We start from the raw sequence: 27,618 nt of genomic DNA, 5'->3' as shown, positions 1-27,618 counted from the left end.
TAGGTCTATAAAAGAAACTGTTAAAAGAACAGTTCGGCATTGATGAATTATTCCAATTGAGAATTTATAAGCGACAGATGCTGGGTACTGAATATCGAATTCAGCTGCGTACCTATTAAGTACGATTGATTCTCGACGGCTTTTTAAATAAAATGGTTTAAAATATAAAGCTAAAACATTGCTCAAAGAATAAAATTACTGGTCGTGCTTTTAATCAAGTATTTCCGGTCCTTTTTTGACAAAAATATTCACTCTTTTACTCGAATTGTTTAAGTGTTGTATATTAAGAGAGAACATCGTAACGCGAAACATTTGATCGCTATTCTACTAAATAAAAGTATTTATTGAAATCCATTTCTTCCAAATTTTTCCAAAATATTCATCAACAGATTTTAAGAAACGTTCAACGTATAGACTTAAGAAGAATCCGACTCGCTCCATCGCAGGCATAACAACCGCCTGAACCTTCCAATTTGCAAGTCGATTCTTAAGAAAATTTTCTTCGAAATGCATAGAAAGCGGTCGATCTCAACCAAAAACGGTAACGTTGAATTTTACTTTCAGATGCCTCAGGCTAATACATTTGGCTAAATTGCTTGCTAAATTACGAGGAAGCCTCTATATTCAACACACTACCAGCTAACGAATTAACGTTTCGAACGTCGCGTCATGTTGGCGAACTGCTTCGATCGATCCCTATGGAATACGAAACAGTGTGCCACTTACTGCACGTCAAATACCCTACTATGCCATCCTATAACGAGTTTCATGAACATATAACGACACGATAACACTATACCAGAAGACTACTTGAATCGTTACTATACGGTATCAATATGTCGCGTAAATTGTATTATTTGTAGGAAATTTGATTTCATCCGTCGAACGTGAGCTTTCAGTCACATAAATCATTTTGTCTTTCTGTCCTTTGTTGAAGCAAAATAAGGTAACTGTGTTTATTGCATGTATTTCCAAAGACAAGCTGAAGAATACCTACACGTGTACTTTCTTAGACAGTATACAGGGTGGTTGGTAACTGGTGGTACAAGCGGAAAGGGGGTGATTCTACGCGAAAAAAAGAAATCGAAAATATAGAAAAAAATTTTTTTTTTTAATTTTTCCATCGAGACAACGATCTACAGTGAGATCCGTTATAACGAGACGTGATAAAGTGCACGCGTACCGAGCGAAAATTCAAAGTCGATTTTCTCGAAAACAAAGTCTCAAACGAAAAATTTTTATTCTATATTTTCGACTTCTTTTTTCGCGTAGAATCACCCCCTTTCCGCTTGTATCACCAGTTACCAACCACCCTGTATATCGAATCTTGGTAACGTTTTGATTACACGATCCGTTTCATAGTTAGGGGTTTCATCATAGGGGAACGATTCATAGTTCAATATGCTTGGATTGCTGCAATTCATATTATCGTATGACGATTTAATCTCGCGCGTTTAATATTAAAATTCTTAATAGAGATATTATTCTAAAAGTCGTTTACGAAATTTACTAGCTCCGTTTCAATACAACAGAAATATCGATTACATATCAGGTTTGATAGTTGGTGAACTCCGTTGAACTGAAAGAAGTTAATGAAGCTAGAGTTCAGTTCGACATTAATTAACAAACAGGCACTATCGACACGGTGCGACGCGGTGACACGGCTGTGTGTTTGTACATAAGCGTTCGAGATCAAAATGCACGCAGCTTTGACTAATTAAAATCCAGATTAATTAGGAATTTGAGTATTATAATTTTTCCTAAGAAATGTATCGTCACTTTTTGGTTTATTTCTTTATTTAGCAATTAATATTGGAAAAATGTAATGATTATTTATTTTGTAAAGAGTTAGTTTGATTTGCCCAGAAATGCTCGATTTAAAAAGCAAATCTGCGATTTACGAACATATATTTCTTCTGATATTTGTGAAAATTGAAGTTTTAAAGTAGAGGTATGCAAATTCGAGTTACATCAGGTGCAAAGTTATACAGATTGGTTGGAACACGGGTCTCCGTGTTCAGTGAAATTCTTAAACACAGCAAATTTCTCGAAATGCGTAAATACGTTCTCGAGATAACTGATTAAGGCGAAACAAGACGGCGAAGACCTGTTTGTTTCAACTAAGGTATAATATAATACCTATTAAAAGTTTATGGCCATGTAATTGGAATATACAGAAAAACTGTCGAGAAAAGTGGGATTTTCTTTTACTTTTTATTGATCGCGTTTAACCATTTCAAATTATATGCAATAGAAAATAGGGAACTTTTGAAAAGCAAAAAGTAGAAGTGAGAAATGATATGTGATATAAGTACTATTTAATATTTTATGATACAAAAAACATTTTTGTATGCTTAAATTTATTTAGACGTAGCTACAATTTTCCAATTTACGTTAACCCAAGAAGCGAAACACTCTATCCGTAAACATCAAGAATCGAATAATGTCAAACAATAAACAAAAAGGATTAAGCACGAGCCATGCTGGAAACCAGCGAACAAGCGTGTAGCTTTTTACCAACATTCTACCTTTTGCCAGGGCGAAAGTTCACCCTCGTGTATTTAAACGCGTTTTAATTTTTCAAGCGTTTCCCTCCTTGTATACCAGGCGGTGAGAAATTTCCCGATGTAGTCGGCGTGTAGCATTTTCTTTTCATTTTTCTTCGCCTCTGCACAATACTTTGTGATACTATGATGAACGGAAAAGAAAGAAAAGACGTCATCGCGACAGTCTTTATAATTCATTCTGACGCTCGTTAATCTAGCTAGCTGGTAGCTGTTAGGATGTTGCGCGCGGTGCTATAAGCGTAGGCCATCATACCATAACCACTTTCGTTTCAACAAAGCTGCCTAACGAAATATTCTCGCTTGGTCGGCGAGATTTTCAACATCGATGATCCGGAATTCAGCGTGCAATGTGTAAAAGTAAAAATACGCGTACCACGTACGAGAGAAATGTAGCGTAACTTTTAACGGTACCTTTAGCGATCAATCGTCGCTCTTTTAAAAAGTATTTATAAGACTACCAATGATCTCATTTTCCTGTCATACCTCGTCGATCGTTAGCGATCGAATCAACATCGATATGTATGTATACGTTTCAAATCGAAATCAACTACGATATTCGAGTTATTATTTAGCAGCAACCGCAGCTGACAAGTCAATTCCAGATAGGAAACGGGAAGAAATGGGTAAAAATAGAGAATCGTTAATTTTATGTTCGCGCTCATCGCAAGCAAAACTTTGTGCAACAAAAAAGATGTGGCATTCTTTTTCGTTAAGTTTTCGCTAATCAAACGTATGTATGTATTATATGTATATATTGCATGTATGCATAGGTAATATTGATGAGTTTATATAGAGTCGTACTAGGTTGATCGCGAAAGTAGTTTACAATCAAAAGGTAACATGGTGAAAACCATAGGAATAAAAATATGTTTGTATCAGTAATGAATGTTATGTAAGTTATGTGTTTGTCGGATTTCTTTTCTTTCCTCCATAACGGAATGCAGTGACGTAGCGTTACGCATGAATCTTTGGAAGTTAAAACGACAGTGATTTTATTGCATTTTCAGATTTTACTGCCAATCGTAAACACTTGCAACCACATTCTCAATACAGAAACGACTTCGATAAAGTTCATAGCGCGGCTGACATGGAAAACTGACTAAATAAATTCTCAAATACATAAAATTTTTATCGAGTTATGATCATGTCAGTGATACTAATAAGTAGCTTTAAAAAATTCTTTAAAATACTACTAGACAACATTTCTCGGTCATCTTCCCTTAGATAAGTAGCAATGCATAGCTCAAAAATTGTCAACGTCGTATAATTTATTTCAATCGTTATTGCACGAAACGTCTCGTTTAAGAAACGAAACATCTCCATAAAGAAATAGCAAATATTCGTTTTTAAGAAATAATTCGTTGTAAAAGGAATGTAGGTGTGAAGCCATATACAAACAATATTTAACATGATTTTAAAACAGTACTAACGATCACGGCATTAAAAGTACTTACGAAATACTCTTAGTACTTACGAAACGTTCATGACAATGCGAAATCTAAACATCTACCTAGTTATACTATAAATTTTCGTGTAAGAGAACCAATTCCGCAGTACCGTTTACTAAACGGCTCAATGATACTTTTTGTATATGTAATTATTGTAATGTCATAACTAGACTTTTATGCAAATGCAGATTTTTATGCAAATATATATTTTTATGAAAAATTGATAATAAAATAGGGCCTAGATATAAATTTATCTTACTTGTAGGTGTTAAGCAACGAAATATTCGCTTTGCATATTTTCCATATTTTTTAGAAGCATATGCGAGCATGATACGCAATATTATTAAGTAATTTTAATAAAATCAATAAAATGAATATTTTACTTTGTTTTATAATACTTCTTTTTCGTTTTCTTTCGCCGTTAACCATTTTAAAGATATGTCTGCGTAAAATATCCTGTATTTCTACACAGGTTCTTATATCATACTTTAAATTACAAAAAGATCCGCAGTCCAGTTACAATAACTTTAAACTAACTATAAGCTATATCGCAACCACGTTCAATAATGTTAAACTAATTACCATTATAATAATTTGATAAAAAGAAGCAAAAGTTTTTTTAATAGAAAAGAAATGAAAACTTTTAATAGAAACGTTTAATAGAAGCGGATCGCATTAACAGAAACTGCGCGGCTATTTCATGTTTCGTTCTTAATTGCGTCACGTAATCATTCACGAAGAAAGGTTTATATCTCATTAACCGATCCTAAGTGTTAGTGCTGATATTTTAAGAAATTCAACTATATTACGCATGAAATCCTATGAATTATAAATTTATGGTAAATTTTGTATTCGGTGATGGCAATATATCAACCGGGCTGACAAACGCATCACATTATGCCATATGAAGATAGTAAAATAAAATATTTGGAACGCCATTAGACATGGATATTTACTATATTATTACTATACTAAATTATATTTATGCAAATTCGTATTTTTATAAACAGACGTAAAATAACGAAATCTACAGAGATTTTTTTGGATTTTCAAATTTCTCATAAATATATAAAACGACTTATAAAACAGTTTCATTAAAATTGATTCTCTTCATTGGCATATTTTTATCACTTTTAAAAGAGGTGTCCGAATATAAAAATCTATAATGAAAGATTGTCGCGTGTGTTTCAATAAATGAAAAATTTACAACTATGAAATATAATTTTATCGTTTCCGTGGTGGTATCAGGATCTACGTTATCATATGAACGTATCAGTGGGTTCGTAAAAGTCCGACAGTTCGACATATGGTACACGAAAGATGATAAAGGATATATTGGTTATTGGGTATTTTATGATGTGCATCTTGCTTTATTAAAATCGTAAAAATTTTCTTTAAAAGGATCCGAATGAAAATGTAATTGCGCTCCTTTAAGGCGTATGTGCACACTTTAAATTCGGTAAAAGAGTAAATATATGTATATATTATAAATATATAATAAATATAGATAGCAATTCTATCGGGTATATCATGAGAAATATTTTGATTCGATTGTATTTCTCGCTGTCTAAATATAGAAAAATGCTATAAAATAAGAAGTTGGAAAGAATTCATTAAAAATGCAAAAAGTCTCAACAAAGCTACTTTAATGAGGAATGATCAATAATAGCGACATATTCTCAATAACGTAGCACACGTTCATAAATCTAGGACGCTGTCTTTATCGGTATAAATACACCCTTTGAACATAATTCGGTGAACTGTGTAACCGTTCGTGTTTTCTTACCTGGAATTTCCAGATGAGACTAACTTATAATTAACATATATAATCGTAACAGATACAACCTAGAAGTAATATTACTCAGAATGTTTAATATATTGTGACAAATTTTTCAATAAAGAAACATCCAAGAATTTGAAACGTACCAAAGATATTAGAACGAAATATATCGCGTTCAAAATTCAATCGAGGAAGTATTTTGTAATATGTCTGAGGAATCAATTAACGAGGTGAAACTAATTAACAGTTTAGAAAATGAAGAGATATTCGAATAAAAGAGAGTCTCTACATATGTAGTAGTGTTAAACTTTCCAAGCATTCTGCCCAACTCGCAAATTTCTGTGCTCGATCGCTTTGAGATTGAGTTAAGCAGTCTGTACGTCCATCTGATAAAACGGTAGCGAGAATAAATAAAACAAATCAACGATATTTCCGCTGGCTCGGATCGTAATCACTATTGATATACGAGCTTTGCACACGACGAACAACTGCGCATCTAACGTCGCCAGACACGAATCGCGCAACTGCGTTCTATATATTCTTTTAGAAATTTTCGCTGCTTCATACGGCACGCATTGCGCAACCATTTCGTAACGTGTCAACAGTTTTCTGTCAGTCTATGAATGGATAGGCGGAAATTGTGGATTTGTTCCGACGAGTTCGTAGGTTTCGAAGCATGTGTCCGACACATGGATAAAACAAAATTTAAAGATCGATCTTCGTCATTTTCATCATTTTCGTAACCTGAAACTGATAAGATTTACTAGGTTACCATGACACAAAGTTAACGAACGCTCGAAGCATAACATTCCAACCGAGTGTCGTCGATATTCCCCAGAGTAATTTTCTGCAAGGACAAAAGTGGTGTGCTATGCCGGGGAACATCTTCGTCATTTCCGGGACGGTTATACAAAGCCACGTGTATCGATCAGGTCAGGTCTCTCCTATCTTTTACCGGGACTAGTATTGGGGGTATGGAAAACACGCCTAGCTGTATGTGTACGCAGTCGAGGATCGAAAATCGATCCAACCTGTCCGCTCTTAATGAAACACGACGTATCAAACGTCTTACGCGGACTTGGAATTATCGCTATCAGCTTCGCGATCCGATAGAAAAACGCGATAAAATGTGACACGGACATTGCAGAGGAATTATTATGCGGTAGAATTTTTAATTGAAAAAAGCAAGGAAAGGAAAAGCCAAATCGAAAGAATAATACTACCAACAATCGTAAAATATATATAAATTTATCTTGTAACCATCCTAGACGAATTCCATTGAAAGAGAGAAGCGAGAGTAACAGCAAAGACTAAAGGCGAACAAAATGAAAGGAGAAAAATAAGTGATCTCGTTGGACCTACTATAGTAAGTTAATAAACTAATCACCTAGCGAGTTCAATTAGATCAGAGATTATCTCAGTGTTCATCGTTGCGATTCCGCGAAATCCAATTTAATGTAAATGCATTCAACACGAAATCCAATTAGAAGATGCACCACACCAAACCGACAAAAAGTATTTTCAAATTTGCAATATCTAACAAGATCCATTTTAAATGTATATATAATCCATTGAACTACAAAAGAAAACACTCATCTTATCAAAAATATTGACCGTCGACAACAATTCGCCTAGTAAATATCCGGCACACAATTTTTCTGATTTTGAAAATCATTTGCCATTGAAATAATGCAACTTATTGTTAGTATAATCACCTATTTTATAAAACAACATAGTTCTAGGTATATTTGCTTGTTGTTATTTCGCATGAAGCACGCAATTCTATTCTATATATTATGCCTATTATCTTAGACGTTGCCTTCATTGTCCAGGAAGAAACGAAACATTGTGTTACCTTTGAGATGGTCGTATTTGTATGTGATAATTGTCGCTCTTTTTTTAACTGTTTTACTGCTGAATATACAGGGTGGTTGGTAACTGGAGGTACAAGCGGAAAGGGGGTGATTCTGCGTGAAAAAAGAAGTCGAAGATATAGAATAAAAATTTTTCGTTTGAGGCTTTGTTCTCGAGAAAATCAACTTTGAATTTTCGCTTGGTACGCGCGCATTTTATTACGTCTCGTTATAACGGATCTCACTGTAGATCGTTGTCTCGATCGAAAAATTAAAAAAAAAATTTTTATTCTATATTTTCGACTTCTTTTTTCGCGTAGAATCACCCCCTTTCCGCTTGTTACCATCAGTTACCAACCACCCTGTATATTCCAAGACAAGACGATCAGGGCTAAATAAATACCGTGGGCACATATTTCACAAAATATATTACGTATTACGGTTTCAGCAGTGAAAGTTTAATGTCTTCGAACATGAATACAAAATAAATACGCTGTGTGAATAAATTTTATTATATTAATAGTAAAGTACAATATCAAACTACAATCTGTCAAACTATCTTATTTTTCAAACTATCTGATTAACTATTTACATTAAAACTATCGTTCAATTTTCTTTTTCAACTGAACCTCCAAAATACATCTATAAGTTCAACTATCTAATAATAAATGTAGTCATTTTTGAACACGAAAGAAATTTCTATGCTACAATAATATGAAAACTAAATATAAATGCACGCTAAAAATGCGAAAACAATCCCCTCTCCACATTAACAAAGACTAAGAAGATCAATCGAGCTAGCTGATTTAGCAAAATTCAAGATCCATCTGCTCCAATCGATTAACCCCAATTTTCGTACCTAAATCCACATCTAAAGTCAATCGTTCGGTCGACGATTAACAAGCAAACGTAATCTATCATGCTATCTCGTTTTTGACCGAAAGACATCGAAATACGGAAAACAGCCGCAGGTCGAAGCCAAAGTCACACAAGTATACTTTTACGAACTTTCCTAATTATTTTTTCGCGCTCAAGTCACCCCTATAATCGTGCTCCTGTTTCACTAAGTACATAAAATGTCGTACACCATACTCGTTCTCGGCATTACACACGGACTGGTACGTTTCATGGCCTGGCGAACACGTAAACGCACAGAAATCCTGGAAAATTTCGCGTCATCTCGTCGAAACGAGATTCGGTCGGCTGGATTCCTCGCGACGATAAAATCTATGCGGTCTAACACACGCGGTGGAGATAATTATTCCTTGCTTGTAGAGATGATTACGTTTCTATTCATCGAGTGTTACTTTTTTTCGAACGGTTCTGGTTGTTAAATACATTGATTTGCAAAACGATGTATGCATCAAGCGGCAAGTTTCGAAGGAAACATTACCGGTAACAATTTCATGTCAAACACAAATATTTTGGTCGGTGTTATTCGCTATAAGCGTGCTCGTGTCACCGCGAGCCACGGTTATAACTCACGCGATGTTTCCTTAAAGTTGACGACGACGCGAAATAAAATTCTGACGTACGTACTGCTTGACACCACGACGAACAATATAGGTCAATTGGAAATTGTCGTTTTTCAAGTATCAGTATTGGTGTGTACCATTGTTTCTCTATACTCTTAATTTGCACATCACCTCTTCCACTAATCAAAAATTTCCATCTGTCATTAAATTAGCCTTCATTCCTCGAAATTCCATCGGAAAATCAGCTCTATGAGGCTAATCCGACAACGAGAAAATCTGTATCCTGACATAATTCAAGATTGATAACCAATCATAATGTCTGAGCTTAAATAATATCACCCAGCAACAGTTAGATATATTTTAAATTAAATCCTTCGTCATTCGACCAACTATGCCATTCCCGTTTTAGAGACCTGCCACTTATCAACTAATAAGTAACAAGTGTCACATAAGCCTACTCGTCAAATCGACGATGCATGGTTCCATATTTTCCCAATATCTCGCTTTGTACTACCATAATTTACAATGGTGATCATTTTTAATTGAAAAAGTTCGCGTGCAATATACATACGTAGATTATATTCATCCACATGGTACAATTCGAATATCTAACGAACTAATACAACAATCTCATTTCGATTCCACTGAGTAAAAAAGCTCTTAATTCGAATTGTAGAGATGGAGCTCTATAATGAGGTGGAGTGAGAGAATCGAAAGACAGAATCTGTTCGAAACGCGAAGCTGTACAACGCATTTCCAGATGTGACTAGAAGTATCGTTTTCCTCCACAACACGAGCCACGAAGATTGCTCTACATTTCACCTTCCGTGGTATCGTTTCTCTTTATGTTACACGTAGGGGTTTAGGACATTTCTTCTGCACCGAGCCGGCGTAGATGCGGTGAACGTGAGTTTGCTCTCGATAAATATTTACTGAAAACATTTGTTCGTTACGTATCAGAATGTCGTATAAGGACTAAAAACGAAAATTGTAAGACTGATAGATGGTTGAAAAGAATTAGATGCAACGAGAAAAACGTTTGATAAGCGGAAATGTGCTTTCAGAAAGAGATATAATGGTAACTGGACCTTTTTGTCTCGGCGGAAGTTATATTACAGGGGAAGATCTTTGCTGCATCGAATCTCGTGACGTTTTTAAGGAGATTGTTTGCAAAAAGATAGAAAGGTATCGGTGATACATCGTTAAAATTTTTGTAAAGTGTGTTTGTAGTAGAACTATTTTATGAATTCTTCGTAATTACATACCTTGAAATAATTACAACTGTATTAAAAATTGAAATGTTGTGTTCTTTCTCATGAGGAATTCATTATTTACGGACAATAGCGTGATAGTAAGTTGTCATTAAGGAAATACGAGGTAGTAAATTTCATTAGGTACAGGTCGATCGTCAGATCCTATGACACCACTCCACTCTAAAAAGCGAAAACAAGGTCAGCCAAGATCTCATATTTTTAGTCCGGAAGTATGACTTTTATCCGTGTTAGCGCAGCAAACTACATATTGCTTGAAAGCGACTTGCACCTTTTTAAAATAACCGCTTATATAGAGTTAAAAAAAATCTTATACAAGGCCTAACCAAATAACGCGTAAAAGTCAGCACGACGTAATTCCTTGTGAAAAAAATAAGGAAAAGATATAGAATAAAGTTTTTTCATTCTTGGGTTAGTTTTCGAGAATACCCAGTTTGAAAATTTATCAACTATACTTGCACGTGGCTAATGGCGAACTGAGCAGATTAAATAATAGGCAAGAAGTTAATTGTACGTGTGAAAATAAGTGGAAAATGTAAAATAACATTTTTCTGTTTAAGACTCCAAGAAAATAGAGTTTCAACACGTTTAATTAAGAATTGGCTTAGCACACGCGTATGATAAATTTTCAAATCTATTTTTCTCGGAAACAAAATATTTTTTGTGAAAATATTTTATTCTACATCTTCGACTTGCTTTCACACGTAGAATCACCTCTTGTCGATTATTTAGTTCTGTCCAGTCCAGAATTAATTACATTCAAGTATATTTGATAAATTTTTAAACTTGATTTTTTCAGAAACTATGTCAAAAATGAAAAAATTTGGTTCTATATCTTTTCCTTATTTCTACACAAGGAATCACGTCATACCCGCTTTTACATGTTATTCGATTAGACTGTATATTTACTTTTCACTCGCAATGTCGTCTTATCGGTATACACAGTTTTATATCCTTGCTTTTTTCTAAATAACACTTTTACCTATTTTATCGTATGTTTGATAGTAAAATATAAATTATACGAAAAAATAAAATATATCCGATCTCGTCGAATACAAGGTAGAAATAAAATAAAATTTATCGCGATGAACAGAAACGAGTATTTGACATGCGGTTCAACGAATGTTCCATCATCGACCACCACAAAACACTCGGATCACTTTACGACGAGAACCTAAATAGAGATTTTATCGGAATTTTTGTTAAAAGGTGTACAAGGATAGCCGCGTTTACTCCACAAAGTCGAACTCTTCCACTATTCTACTTTGTTTATCAACCCCTATACGGAAGGACCAACAACTTACACCGGCATTTGTGTCTGTTTTTCCCCGGGAATCCGAGTTTCGCCCCTTCCCCTTGAACTCGGTTTGTTCCCTTGTCTCGTTTGTCCTCAATTCCGCCCTTCCACCGAAGACAAAATCGCGAGAGCGGGAACGGAATTGCGCGCAAAATTGCTTCTGATTGCATTAATTCTCGGCTGTGATCGCAGCAATCGACCATTTGCTTATTGAATTAGACGCGATCATTATCGATTCTTTTCTCCGCAACTGTAAACGCGCGTTTCTCAATAGTCCATAGGGCTCAATGGAAAAAAGGAATGAAGATCTTCGTTCGAAGCGAAGAAAGAAGAGAGTTTCGTTTTCAAGTGTCGATTTGGAGGAAATGCGGATTCGAGAAACGTGTTTGGAGATATTTTCTTACAAAGGATGTTTTAAAAGCTTTTTAGTGGAAAGAATGCTTTATTCATATTTTATGCTTCTATTTATAGATGGTTACTATGATCGATTTTTGGTGACATTTTTCATCAAATATACAGTATAGCATGTTGTTCGGGAAATTTCTTACGATTAAATTTTTATTTTAGAGTGATAAATGAATATAAAGTTGCGTAATTTTTAATTTAAAGAATGTAATAAAAATCCGAATTAAAAATTCTGGACAATAATCTGAATTAAAAGATACGACAGAAACGGTTGTTTCTACGTCTCGAAAAAATATATGTCGAATAAAAGTAAGTTAGAAAAGCAACGTAAAAAGTATTACGAGGTTATAGGAAATTTATTACTCAAATATTTATGTTAAAAACGATTCTTTTTTAAAAGGTATTATGATTTCGAGATAGGAGTCTGTAAAATTCGTATTTTCGTTCTTTAAATAAATATAATACCTTGCTCAATGATAGTACGAATATCCTTTAAATTTTTCTCCTGATTTCGCCAAATTTTATAGAGAAGAATACTCCCACTAGTAACTTCATAAAACTTTTCAAGCGAATGAAATTGTGTTCTTCGCTCAGAGCTAAAGCTAAAAAAAAATGGCTTATAATTTCTGCAACCTTTTTAGAAGATTTCTTCTCGCTACTACACTTTATTTTCATAGCAAAAGAGCTATTCCATTATTCCCAATATCATTTGTCATGAAATAAATTAATCGATCCCATTCTATTAAAATTAAAAAATATTCTAATGATATCAAATTTTGTGTGAAAGAAAAAAACGCTTCAAATAAAACTCTTAAATAAAAGAGCGAAGAACTGCCCAAAAATGTTTAAAATCCTTTCTAATAAACAAATTTCCTTTCTACGAACCATACCAATAATATCTGAAATCTGTTTTAGAAACAAGTATTTCCCCTTTCATTTTCACATAATTTTCGAAAGAACGGTTCACTACGTAGAAAGTAAGCCCGCCTCGCGTGTCACGATGTCGTAACTATTTTCTCCTTTGGACTATGCGTAGTGTACGGGATTCGTGAGAAAAAGGCGTTCGCTGGCCGCCCTCCTGTAAAGATTTAAACTCGTTGTACAGTGTGCAGGACTCACCTGACGGGAAAACGCGACCACCCTCACCTTCGCGAACGTGAGTTACCTGATTCAACGTACAACTGGCGTATTCGAGGTGCCAGCGATTCCTTTTATAACAGCGGGACTTGACGGCCCTGCGCGGAACGCCACGCAGTCTCTGTGAGCCGACTACAGGAACGTGTCTGCGTGGATGCAGCCCCGCATATTTACACCAAAAAAAAATGATTAAACACATGGTAAGATCACTTTTGTTTAAATATCACGTGTTCTCTGAGATACATTACTTTATCGTTAGTCTATCGTTTTTAACGGATCCTATCAACTTGTATTCCATGTGTAATAAATAAATAAAATATAATAAGTAATAAAATAAATAAAACCGTGTATCTTAACTGTATTTCAGACCAGTTAGTTTTAAAGGGATTTTTATATTACTCTGTGTAGAACTATTTTTATTCCTGTTCACATTTCTTATTTACTTTACGTTTGCAAGATTACGAGGTAGTTTGAAATATCATTTCAAAAATGTTCTTTTTTACAGTTTAAGGGATGGAAAAATATTGTGTTTGTATGATATGGAAAGGTGTCCAAATAACACGAATAGAAAATATTTTTTAAAGATAATTATTCTTGACAAAGAAAATCGAACCTCATTGATACTATTCGAATAATTGAAAATGTAATTATTTTACAACAGTATGTGACAAACACTGCATTATAAGTCAAAATAATATTAAATTGCTTGAAACCAGATCTTACAAGTTCTATATGATCTACTTTTTATGGAGGCAGTACCTAATCACACCTATCCTGCAACATTCGCAGTTCATGGAAGTGCACAAGGAAATTGCAGAAATAAACTTTCTACAGTGATTAACCGAATACTAAAATAATTCTTCATGTAACAAAAAAAACCATATTTTAATAGTTATCTCTCATAAAATAACTGTGATAAATGATACGAGTAACTAAATCATTAATCTGAAAAAATCTTATTTTAATACTATTGCAAATATATAAAAGAATTTCGTATTCTACAAATGACAGACAATGCTATATTTTACACAAGTTCTACGTTATAAAATAAACATAACTCTTAAATGAATAAGAGAACTTACTTTTCCTGGGATTAACATTTAACGAAACCAATGGGCTTTAAAACTAGATTTTTTAGGACTAGATCATAAACAATAGCAAATGATAACATGACTTGGTTAAATTAATCATCGATCAAATTCAGAATCCATATAACCTTCTAACTAGAAATATCACGTAGCTTACAACTTATACAGCCGAAAGCTATTAGCCGAAATGTTGCTGGCGACGATGTGGTCGCGTTTAGTTCCTATATGCCCACTACATGGAATTTCAGGTAGTCGACTTGCAAGAGAAATCGATTAATCATTATACGTCCATGCGAGCTGTTTTAATGAAATGCTGAATTTGCAACGATTTATACTCGTAGAAGCCTTTGGAAGATATTGAATAATTGTTGAGAGCAGGGTTTGAAAAGAAAAATGGTTGAAAAAAAAATGTTAAATATATTGAAATATTTACATTTCTATTAATTCATTTGTTATTAAATTTATCTTACTTATTCTCTACTCTATATATAATAAATTTACATGAATATTCCTGTGAGTCTCTTAATAAATTTATTACATTTTTTCAACAAGTTTTCTTAGAATCTTGATGAATTCGAACTCGTGAAATTTGTATCGACGAGTAATACGAGTAATGCGAATAATAACGAGTACCAAGAAAACATGCTAACTGGTTTATCAAAATGATAGAATTAAATATAAATAAATATAAACGAGAGGATCGGTATCCATAAGGACCAAAAATTATTCGAAATATAGGTCAATAGGTCTATCCACTTGATACAAAAGTTGGTCTTATCAGGTTCCCTCTTAGAAAGAATAAAAAAAGGAGCTATTAAAGGCAACTTTAAAAATTGAGTCACGTAACTGAATAAATTTGTTGAAATTAAATTCTACGAGTCGGCTGGATTTCCGTCAAGAAGAACAGACAAACGAGCCCAGAGAGTCCAATTAAAGATGGAATAGCAGCGGATACGTGTTCGAGGACCAACAAGAATCTCGTCGATAAAGTGTATAATTATTTTAAGCTGCGATTTTTCCAGCACTAGCTGTTTTCCAAAAGCTCTATACAAGTCGACAGATTTTTGTCGCCACCTGTCCAAAACTCACGAACGCTCTATAAAATTATCGCATGTGTGGCGAACTTGTAGCTGCAGCCGATAAAACAGAGAAGAGGGGTGAGCTTTTGATAATGGCACGTGGCACAGAGCTTGCACGACCTTACCAACAAGCAGCACTCGTCGGTTCTCGTACTTCACAAAACCATGTCTCAGAAACATACCGTTTGCGCTTTTATATTAAACCAGTGACAATATCACGTACCTATTCTACTTGTGAGGTTATTTTTACGTATTGAGTAAGTAGATTTGTGATTGACCCGTTTTGTGATATTCACATTTGTAGTTATCCGATACGCAGTTGAAAAAGTGTCAATTCTTTTTGTGTTTCATATTCTATCCTTTTCACTATTTTTTAATCGACACGGTGTTCGTACATTGGTTATCTGTTAGTGATATCAAGATCGGTATTTTTGCTTTTTAGCGGGCGCAAAAGAAGCAGAAGATCGATTTGCTCATCCTTTAGCCTTGAATACTTTTGTGGTGTGTGTATTGCGTGAACTGAATACTTCGAATGATACAGCGTTCGTTTAACCACGTATCTTTGATTTTTGTATATATTTAATTTACATATGCTATTTAAATATTTTTATTAATTTACTAATCGTAACAATGGTAAATATTATAGCAAATATAATAACAAAGATCTATGCTCCTCTTACTCAAGATAGAAAAAATCAAGAATGGCAATTGTCGTAGGAGTATTACGTGTAACTCTTCAACAATGAAGTATTTTCCTTGTTAAAATTCTTAATAAACAACACGAAAAAATTGTTTCAAAAATTTAATAAACGTCTCAGTAATATGCACCTTTTTTTAATTCCGTGACGTTTAGCGAGACTTAACCTTCGCATTCCTCTCGCGAAATGAAATTTTCTTAATTGCCTCACTTATCCGACTTTTGTTATTTTCTCTTGGTATGTGCGTGCATGAGTGTGTGTATGTGTGTGTGAAAGTTGGAGGTAGAGAGGGAGAGGAAGAGGGAGAGAAAGAGAGAGATATTTTACTTCACTGATACCCACCAATCACAATGAAACAGTTTCAAACTGTTCACGAAAGTTAGACAGAAATTTGTAAAGTCCGGCCACGCATGGGTTCTACTACTTATCAGTAGCCATTCCTATAATTTTGTCACAACTTAAAAAATTTCGCACAAGTTCATTACCGTGATATTATACAAATCCATGGTATGGTCTTAGTAGTAAATATAGCTAAAAATAATGAAATGTTTATTTGATGTTTCAATTAAACAGCAAAATATAAATAATGTAATATTCGCCATTTCTCTTCATACCCCTCTTTTTATAAATATAAACAACGAAATAACCTAATAAAGAACATGTCAAACGTTTATTTTTCTAACTGCAACAGATTTGGTCGTTATATAAAACTGATAGATGATTAATCATGCGTCATCTTTTAATTTACAATATCATTTCTATGTATGTATATATCAATTCTAACTGGATTTAATCATACCCGGAAATATCACTTCGCAATTACGTCAACTTACCACTACTGGAAGATGGAACTAGTCAGTCAGTCATAAAATTTCTCATTTAAAAACCATTTGTAATATCTAAATCAAATATCATTTCATCATTTTATTTCATTATTTCGCTTTTAAAAGAAATGCTTCCAATAAAGAAGAAATAATAATAAATACTTTTTGAATGTAAAATAATCGCAGCAGACGCATTCGTTTTGAAGACCTATCGTGCGGTTGCTTCGAGCCTAACCTAGGAATAAATGTAATTAGGAAGCGTTGATGCATGCTTCAAAAGGAAGGTAATGAACAAATATTAAAACAAACTGTCTCGAATGGGTCCGTTTATGAATATGTAAGCAAGGAAAAAATGCTGATTTTCATACGGGCCTCGGTATTTTCATTTGAATGCTAAGGAAATTTAATGCCTTGGTAGAGTTAAAAGAACGTGCAACGTTTCTCTCCATATTCGTTACGCATGCACGAACGATTAACTTTACCACAAAATCGTGAAAAAATTATACAGTTCGTTTAAAAATAATCTGTATGCCTTAATATTTATATTACAAATCTTACGACACAAGATGCCGTTTCAATTCCTAACCTACCCTAACCACCACGGTCTATTACGATAAAGCCTTTGTACGAAACTATTAGTTTAAAAAAATTTATCAATATTTTTGTAAAACTTTGTTACGATTGTCTGGCTTTTGTCTATAATTATCTCGAATTCTAGATCTTCAGCCCCCCGATTAGATTAATCTCATAAAATGATTTATGCTATTTTCCTGGTCGCAGAAATTGTCGCAGAAGAATTAAGTCGATCGAATAAGAATTCGATCCATCTCCAGTCCATCTCCTCGAAACCAATCCAGTTCTAGACAGATTAATTACACCGGATAATAAATGAGGGTTGCGCAAGAATATCAGCAAAAAGAATATTTCCCATTACTGGGGAAACTTGCGTTTAAAGAAAATGTTAAGTTGCGTCACGGGAGGAAGAAGCTCGGTACATTATGTATGTTAAAAAAAACCGAACTCATTGAAACTGAAAAAGATTGTTACCATTTAGACGAATGAAGTATTGTCGTTAAAGAGAAGGAGCGCGCACTTATTAACAAAAGAAAAATGGTCTTTCATCTCTAAGTACTATAAAGCTCGTCTACATCTGATTCAAGGAAAGAAATTCCATGAAGAAAGAATTGCATGACCCGAGCTGACAACTAATTAGTCATCCATCACATTCTCGCGACTTCATTATACACTATTATTCGTTCTTATCGCGAGAACAAATTTTCTTGGAGTAATGAAAAAACTTGATGGTTATGAAGAAGTCGAAGACTTATAGTCTCGAAATATTTTAAACTAATCAATGTGAATTTTTATAGCAAGAAAATAGCATAAACCGACCATTATGTTCTACTAACTATACTTTAAAACTAGCGATCTTGTCTCACTAATTATTCACGACTATATATATACATAGACATATATATGTTTATCTATTTCAACAACACGAGAGATAGATGAGAAAAGGGACTTCTAAGATAATCTTACAATATAATACAAATTGAGAAGGTACAAGATCATGAAACGTAAATGAAGAAAGAAATATACATATATCGAAATATCAATTCGTAATATAAATTGACTGGAAAAACAATTGTTGTTTGTTAATGGTTGTTAAGGGTCCACAGTATTAGTTCCATGGAAATCTGTTTAGTAATTCACGAACATACGTAAGCGTCTGCATAAGAGATTGATGACAAGGTGTATTCGAGGAAAGAGGTCACTAGATATAAATCGTATGACTGAAAATGAGAAATTAAGAATTGACCTATAAAAAACGACCATAGATATTCAGAGAACAGAAAACGTCACGGCACCGTGATACAACAATTTCAATGCTCAATATGTTCGATGCTAATCGGATATTCGTTATCTATGGTATATTACATATTGACTTTACAGTATGTACTTTGCACACTGCATACTACATATGAATTAATACTAAAATTTTTGTGTTTAAATTTCGTGATTTTTAGTTTAGCTCTCATATCCATATCGATATTAGTCGACAATCCGTGTATTTTATCCTAGTGAATCCATGTAAACTTCACTGAAATTTAACGAAGCAACGTCTCCATTTTAGAAATAATTGATCGTTCAGTTGTTCGAGCAAGAAACTGCAAGAAACAAAGGTAAATCTAATTAGGACGTTGCTGCGATGCGTGAATAAATAGATCGACAATGGAGGCGAACGTAAAAATAAAGCTGCTCAAAACGTAGGCAGAAACAAAAGTCGAAGGTTCAATTATAAACAGTTTGCATTCTTTTTTCAAACAGAGCGACCGTTTCCTATAAATCATTTACGTAATTTTCTACAGATGAGTTCAATTCGGAGATTTGATCGTAGTCGTTGAAGCGATGCGTTTTCACTCCAGGAAGCGTAAGTTCCTACTTCCGTCATCGTTATCGAGACATGACAAACGCGTGTAGAGATCATCGGAGTATACATATATTATATATACAGACCACGATATAACGAGGTCATAAAATTAGTTGATAATCAAAGCAACGTATTTCGGATATCGAAACACAGGAATTATAAACATGACTAAAAGCACATAAAGACTAAAAGTTTCAGTTTTGAATTCTGTGGCTGTACGAAGATTATATGTAGAATCTATCGTACTTCATCAAAGATAAAATAATGAACGATGATAAATTCTTCTTTTCTAAGGAAAAAGATAATCGCCAAACAATATATCGCGACGCGCCGTTTCATTGTTGAAATTGTTATTTATGAATTAATTATATTGCGATTAATCGCATTTGCAAACAATATTCAATTTGTCGAGAATAAGTGGTGCGTAACGAAATGCATCTTTTAAACGAGTTTATCGATATTCTCGGCAATCTCTAGTTTGTGATGCGCGTCAAACAGTCACATCATTTGTTTGATGATCAATATCAATACCACCGGTACTGGATTGAATTTCATGAACCTTTTCATACAATAAAATATTAGTCGCGTTTTTTTTTCTATATTAACGGATATTGATTGAAAGCGTTCGTAGATATTACGTATTTGCTTTTTACCTATCTATTCTGCTATAATAATTTTCAAAATAAAACATCACACGGAGATACACAAAGCGCAAAGCAGAGATTCTTTATCGCTAAACACATACGTAGCTGATTATCATGTATCAAGCTCATAAACGATATCTACGAATTAAATAATATCGAATTCCAATGAACCCGTCCTTATCTGGCTACTTCTCTTTGAAATGAGAGATAATCGCGACTTCTTCATATAACTAGGTATTCAGTGTTCGAGGTTGACGAGCTTGTCGAGGTGCCAAGTGTCGGATGGCTAACGACTTCTTTGAGAAGCTTAAAGCGAAAAGTCAAAGGTTAAAGAACGTTCACCCCAGTGTCCACAAGAAAAGAAATGTTATTCTAGAGTGCTGATGCTGGCAAATCAATAGACAGACCGACACGAGAAAAAGACGTTAATATTCGAAGTGGCACAACAGCTTATGTACTCAGATAAACACATATAACCGACGAATAATTATTAAAGGTGTTATAATTTCATTATTCATGCCTTCTTATAAAGTTTATTCGCACAATCGTGAGAATAATGAAATTCGGTTCAACAGCATGGAATACAAAAACTAAACGTGTAATCCAATATTTCTAATTATTATAACACTCCTGTAAATACTTGTTTAATGATAAATTAACAAAGTGGCGATGTAGTGTAATTAAGACGATACAATTAAAAACTCTGTTTACATCTTTTACATTATCAGGGCTTTAAAATAATTTTCTAATTACTTTGCGCACAAATATTTCTAGAAAAGTAAATATATTCATGTTTAAAATTCGTGGATATGCAAGATATATAAACTAAGAGTTTCGATTTAGAGTAATATGCAATATACATATAAATTTAATCTTTCACATCAACATTTTACGATTCGCGGCTAATCTGAGTTCGCTTCAGAGAATATCAATAATTCTAACCATATCCCCCCTTGAATTCGACATGTTCGGCCTATCTATAAATTGATCACATCAAATCCTCAAATGATCGATATATAACCTCATATACATGTTACATCTCGTTTTCGAATATTCGCTAGATATCAAAAATAATACCAATAACAATAACTAACAACTAACAGTCAATTAACTACCACGTTTCTTAAGAATTCGCGACATCAATGCAACGAAATAGTATCAGGGACAATTACAACTCTGCTCAAACTCAAACTCAAACTCTGCTACAACTCAAATTAATTTTGGTCAAGCAATAAAAACCACTCAAATATTTAACGATCGTGTACTCGGACAAGTAAGTTAAACAATTAATAGATAATTTAAAATTGAATTTTTTAGAGACTTATAGAAAAAGTACAATATGAAAATCAAAATTTCGGTATTTTCCATTTCCATTAAGCTTCATTTGAAAACGGAGATGGAGATTGTAATTAAGTCATTTATAATCCGCTTTAATATTTCATTTTTATAGATCTTGAATTAACTATATCAACACCTTTTTTAATTACAGGTCGCATTTAGGAAAGTATAAGATGTTGTTAAAGAAAAACGCAAACAATCAAGTGCAAGCGAATAACCTTTCCCCTATTAAAATATTCAACTAAAATTACTGTATCCCCTATGATCCTATAACACCAATATAGGATTAAGTAAATGCCAAAACATATTCGAAATTGAGAGAAATGAAATATCAATTATATTCGATACTCTCAAATAACGATATAGGATGAAGGACCAAGTTTTACTGAAAATTCGGAAGGAAAGCAACGAATCGATATAGCGATGCGGAAAGAATTTAAGTTCATCGAATTCCTATCGATTTTGCTAAATTATGAAATTCCATTCTGAATTCGTAGAAATTAGGTTTCATCCAGTTACGTGCTTAAAGACGGGTGTGGTCGTCGGTGGAGCGTAGACCACGCGAGACAGTCGGGCACCCATGAACAAACTCCACAAGGCTGTCGTCCTATATTTCGAGTTATTGCCAGCTGTAATTGCAGCAGAATGAAATCGATGTTAGCCGACTTACCAGAAGAAAAGAAAAGAAATTTGGTCACATTTATTTGCGCGCAATCACGATTCATGCATCTATCTCTTCTTACCTGTTGTAACGATCTTCCCATGTAGTTCAGCCGAATTAAGCCTAAAATAGATGATTTCAGAAAGAAATTGATAGTATAAATGGTTTTGCGTGGTATGATTCGGGACGATATTTAGAACAAAATAAGCGGTTGTGAAACAATTTTCCGCCGGTGCTTTATAAGCAAAATATCGATTAAACGAAAAAAAGCACTACCTTCTCTTATATCTCGCTTTATAAAACTTAAAAACTATTTATTGTACGTGAAAAGGTTTCAATGGAAAGTTTCAGCTAATGAAATTATCTGTAAAGTGAATAAAATTGAGAGATTATGAATTAGTAAGAAGTAGAACAAAATACACTTTTCTTAAGTAGTTTATACCGTACGTTAAAATTATCATTCAATATTGAGGCTCTGAAATAAGCAAGTTCTAGTCATTTTAAAATAGGTACCAAATTTCGAATCGATCCGTCTATTAGTTTTCGCACAATCAATTTGTCAACTTACAAAACGGGAAATTTAAAATTTACAATAAAAGTGTATGAGCTTATCTTACTTTATCCCTTGAGCTCGTACGCTATCTGGAAGATCTGGATTTTGATATGCAAGTGTGAAAATATCTTTTCATTCAAACGCTTGTGATGCTAAAACATGTTGATGGTTACTTTCGCTTAGTTGTAAAATGCTATTATTTTCCCACTTTACGTCCTACCGTTGTGGAACCTGTTTTTACCGATTTTTTTAATCATTCCACGTAATTTAAAAATAAAACATGTTTTCAGCAACAATAAAACTGATTGGCTCAAAGATAGATTTTTTTTCAAAAAGTCGCGAACGCTGAACTATTAAACATTAAGAGATGAAACAGGCGTCGTTTCACAGTTTATTACTTGTATTATATGTTAATTTTTTTATATCAATTAAACACCCATAAGGGATAGAAATACGTTTACAAAGTTTGCGATTTTTTCCATCAATTACAGTTTTCGCACGTATGATTAAGAAACGGTGCAAGGGCTGCGCCGATGTCCTCTGACTGCCTGCTGTGAAAATGGAACGACTTTATCTCGTTTTACAAATAACTTCATTAGCTACAACATCCTACTGAAACTTTTGCATGTACGAAAAATAATTCTTAAGGTATAAAACGAAATGTAAAAAAATCTCGCTCTTTTTCGTTTACTCCATATTTTGTTTATGAAGCATCGGAGGAAGATTATTTCAAAGTCGCTTATTTCGTTCTAAATATCGTTCCGAATTATATCATGCAAAAACATTTCTGCTATCAATTCGTTTTCAAAAATATATTAATCCAACTGGATTAATGGTGTGCCGTTTCGTGATATCGACTCTTCGCTAAACGGAACATTGTCATCGGTCAAAGAGTAACAGCGAAATTATACCACTGTTGTTTTGCTGTGTATGTAATCGGAACTGACAACGCTATCGAAACGTAATCCTCGCCCATTACCTATCCAATTGCGTATATACAACTTCTGTACTAAATCTAAAGTTCCCACAAATAGTTCACGGAATCTGACGTGCGAATAGATTTTTTTTATATACAATTTGCAGGAAGGAGTTTTATTTTATATTACAAAATCGAACGTCGTAACAAAAACTTTTATCTAACATCTAGGAAATATTCGTAGAAATACAGAAAAGAAATTTTCTCTAAAGAGAGCAGAAAAGATTTCTTCTTTATAATCTGGATAGAGATGTTTCCAAAAAAGAGCTCAAAAGGAATATCATCTTGTTTAAAAGTCTAAAAAGAGATTTTTGTTCTATCCATCATGTTCGTATTCCAATTACTATATTATCTATAATCTATATATATAATTCGTTATTATCTAAGCTAGTATTTTTCTTCTTCGGAGTATTTAGTAATAATTTCACGTTAACAATTCAACGTTCTATATTTTTGTATATATACGAAAGTTTTCAGTTGTTTCGCTCAGGAGTAACAAAAATTGTTACTAACACTCGTTTTTGTATGTCGACACTGTTCATGTTTTTGCATACGCGTCAATTTTCACCCGCAGCCTCTGCCTTTAAGTCGTACCTAATAATTCCTTGGTTACATGCTATCTCTATTTTCTTTTTCCTATTTGTTTATTTATAATCGCATCAACTACGAGGTTACTAGTGACTACTTTGGATTGAATAATACGCATGTATCATCGTGCTCTAATATAAGGTCTCTAGTAGTGCAAGGCACATGGATCTTTATTTTCGGCAGCGAAACTGTACTAGCAGAATGCTTTGTCTCAGTTTAGTGCATACTCGCAAAGTGAACAACAATGGTTTTTGGTACAGTTGGAGACACGTAGGAACTGCAGTTTTAAATTTTAGATAGGTTCCAAATCACCAGAGACCGTGCTGATATAAGTATAACACAAGTACGAACAAATCAAATTGTAGAGGTACCGCAGCCACTATTTTGTTTCACGTAATAGAAAATATTTGTCGATACACTTCCGGTCCAAATTAGATATCTCTATATTGTCTTAATATGCTTGTTATTTTCCCAATCCAGCTTGGTTTTCCCCATAGACGTTTGGCTACTGATAAATAATTTGTAATTAATCATTTCATTATCTTCTTGCATCAATTTTATTAAACATTACATCCTGAAATTGTACGAATTTCACGAACTCTATTATATTCTCTCCTCAATGACTTCCCAATTCTATTGATTTGAACGATGCGTTTACTTCGATCAAAAGTTGCAATATATATTTCATTATTTATGAATTAACTTTTATTACGGAATATTTTTCCTAAAATCTCATTTTTCAGATACCCTATATACATGAATACAAAAATGGAAAAATGTCGCGTCAATCAACATAAAGACGTCCTTTAGTTTAATCGCGAGATCTTCAACTTAATATAGTTTAAGATAATAGCGATAAGTATAATTTCTACGAAAAGTTCTGATATACACATGTGCGAAAATTTCGATGCGAAATATCATCTCAGACGGACGTTATATCCACACGAATGTCATCAACTATTCGTTACCATTAAAGCAACAATTTACAGTTTACAGGGTTCCCAGAAAAAGATGCGTCCACATAAAAATGATTTACATATTTTTCTCCAAGAATTTAACGCAAAATCCCATTAAGCTAATATTTACTCGAAATCGCAGGAAATTGTAATTTTGCATTTACGTAACTGTATAACGAAATGATACACGTGTCGTGTTTAGAATGTCCGTAATTACATATTTGAAATTAATTTTTAGATATAGCTCCGATAGAGGAAATCGCTCTGACTCGAATATACCAAACTGTCGAATCAATTAACCGTTTACAAATCATTTTCCAGCAATCAAACACAGAATCGAACATAAATCGCTCGATAGGCCATCTAAAATGAGCGATATGATCGGCATAATTTATTCCAGAGTGCACGAGCAGCTCGTTGAATAATTTGACGAGAAAGCAATGTAAATAACGGAAAACACGTAAAAGAGAATCCGATACGTTAATTTCTTTCCAATAATTAAATACATAATACTTTTTCATACGTAAGATAAATAAAAAAATATTTCACATTGAAAAGTTTGGTCGTTCTTATTCAATCAGTGTTTAATTCCGAGCACGCAACAAATACGTAGCTGTATATCCGTTTGAGTCCCAGGGTCATTGAAAAAACAGGATCGAAAAATCCCGAACAGCGCGATAGCGATTGTCTTAATCGATTACGAAGAGAATCAAGCGGTGCAATAGCGTTCGTCATATTTGTTATTTTATGAAATACATATATATTATTATATATGCGTACTATTAGTTTATAAATATTTCTAGTTTTGTTCAATAATAATTATTGAGAAGATAACAATGAAATACAAAATACCATCAGTCGTCCGTAGCGTTCAAATGTACTGGGACTTTTCCACACAAAATCGAAACAGCGCGATCGCGCTGCTTGGAACTCAAACAGATATATCGGATATGTATAGCGAAGAAAGAGAAACAATGACAGACAAAAATTAGTATATTAGGTATAAAATATCGATGATACGGGGTTATCCATACCGTGGATTCTCTCGAAGAACATCAACTATCCCTGTGTTTCCTCCTACTGCCTAATTACATTTTCGTAATAACGAGCTCGCTCGAGACAACGATCTTTTCTCTCGATCTCACGTACGAATTGTCGATGGAAATGTGGCGTGTCTATTAAGGTAACTTATTACGGCCAGTAACGATCGTATAAATAATTCATTTGGTTCGCGCACGAACGTGTTTTTCAAACACCTAACGCGAACCTAACGGGAGTTACCGGCGCTTTCTTCCCAATGACAAGAAGAGAAAGACGTAGAAGAACGGCTTTGTAACAAGCTTGGGCAAGGTAATCCAAGTACCTTCACTTGCACTGTCATATGATCGAAATTTCCGGCTCGTCTGGTTAGTCACGCAATAGCCAACGACTATTCTCGCGGTTATTTCAACCGACCAAAACTGGAATGGAGATCGGGCTTGAAATTCAGTGGAAATATCGCGAATTGTTTTGCCCCGAATACCGAACACGTGATGCGTGTCAAGGTTTACTCGTCCATCCAAGGAGCGTGCCCGGATGCCACTCAGAATGTTATGTTTTGCTGCTATTTTAGCCTTTCGATTGCGATTGGTGGGAGAACGCATGTTCGGAAACTTTCAACCAATTTAAGAGACGTGGTTTTATGTTCCGTCAAGGTTGTGACTGTTCCATTGGACCGAAGTTTTGTGAATTGAAATCGTTGACTAGATATGTCGTTCTATTATTTGGTCATTTTGTAACTGTTTTGACGTTATTCCGTTGTATGGTCGTTTTAGAATTACCGTAATATTATTTCGTTCCTATCACTTTTTATCGCGTTAGTTCTTCGTTTGGTAATTGTTTCGAAGCGATCTATCGCGGTATTTCGTTAGTTTTATAGTTGTTTTGTTATATTTGCAATTTACATAGAGATATAAAGATAGAGTACGCGAGTCTCTACGTTACCGTACAAAGTGTAAGTGTGGATGCGATATGGGAATAGAAAGAGAACGCTGTATAGAGGTCTCTTTTGTTCGTGTCTTATCTGACATGCACACTGACGCCGTTGATTGATCGGTGTTACACTTACATATTTGCTGTACAAATGTGCGTGCGTTATTAGACAAGGACACTTTTTATTTCTCTTTTTATTCCTACATCGCTTTTTCTTCTCGCTCACGCACTCTATCTTTGTATCTCTATGACGATTTTACTGTTCCATTAGTTTAAATTTATTGATTTTCTTACTTATACAAAATCATCGCTTTAATCTTTTCGGTACAAGCGTCGACTATAATCGGCAGAGTATCGACTAAAGTGTACAGTAACGCTATGTAATCGCTCTTGCTCACGGCCGTCAAGTGGCACTACGCGATGGACGAGCATCTTACCGAAGAGGTTAATTTTAGTCCTTCGCAGAACTTTCGCCGTATATTATCTATGAAACGTAATCCTCATTCCTTAATCCTCATCTTGGAAATTTCTTGTAATTTACTATGTGAAAACCATGTTACTACGATCTTCTCATTGTG

The 27,618-nt window shown here is 34.0% G+C and overlaps 1 protein-coding gene and 1 long non-coding RNA gene across 3 annotated transcripts in view; one reads left to right on the top strand and one right to left on the bottom strand.

Annotated features, from left to right (window-relative positions):
* Window positions 1-27,618, bottom strand: part of LOC117211039 (HIRA-interacting protein 3) — an 88,157-nt gene that overhangs the window by 47,981 nt on the left and 12,558 nt on the right. The window lies entirely within an intron of this gene.
* LOC117211041 lies at window positions 5,647-10,422 on the top strand. 2 transcript variants are annotated; one of them, XR_004488192.1, is made up of 3 exons: window positions 5,647-7,161; window positions 9,800-10,029; window positions 10,188-10,422. It is a non-coding gene; the product is annotated as an uncharacterized LOC117211041 (long non-coding RNA). The 2 variants fall into 2 exon arrangements; XR_004488191.1 differs by having other exon boundaries at window positions 9,800-10,422.

The sequence above is a fragment of the Bombus bifarius genome, unplaced genomic scaffold, assembly GCF_011952205.1.
Source record: "Bombus bifarius isolate JDL3187 unplaced genomic scaffold, Bbif_JDL3187 scf7180000008214, whole genome shotgun sequence".
Taxonomy (NCBI): domain Eukaryota; kingdom Metazoa; phylum Arthropoda; class Insecta; order Hymenoptera; family Apidae; genus Bombus; species Bombus bifarius.
The sequence above is the reverse complement of the archived record's forward strand: the minus strand, read 5'-3'. Positions and strand labels throughout refer to the sequence as shown.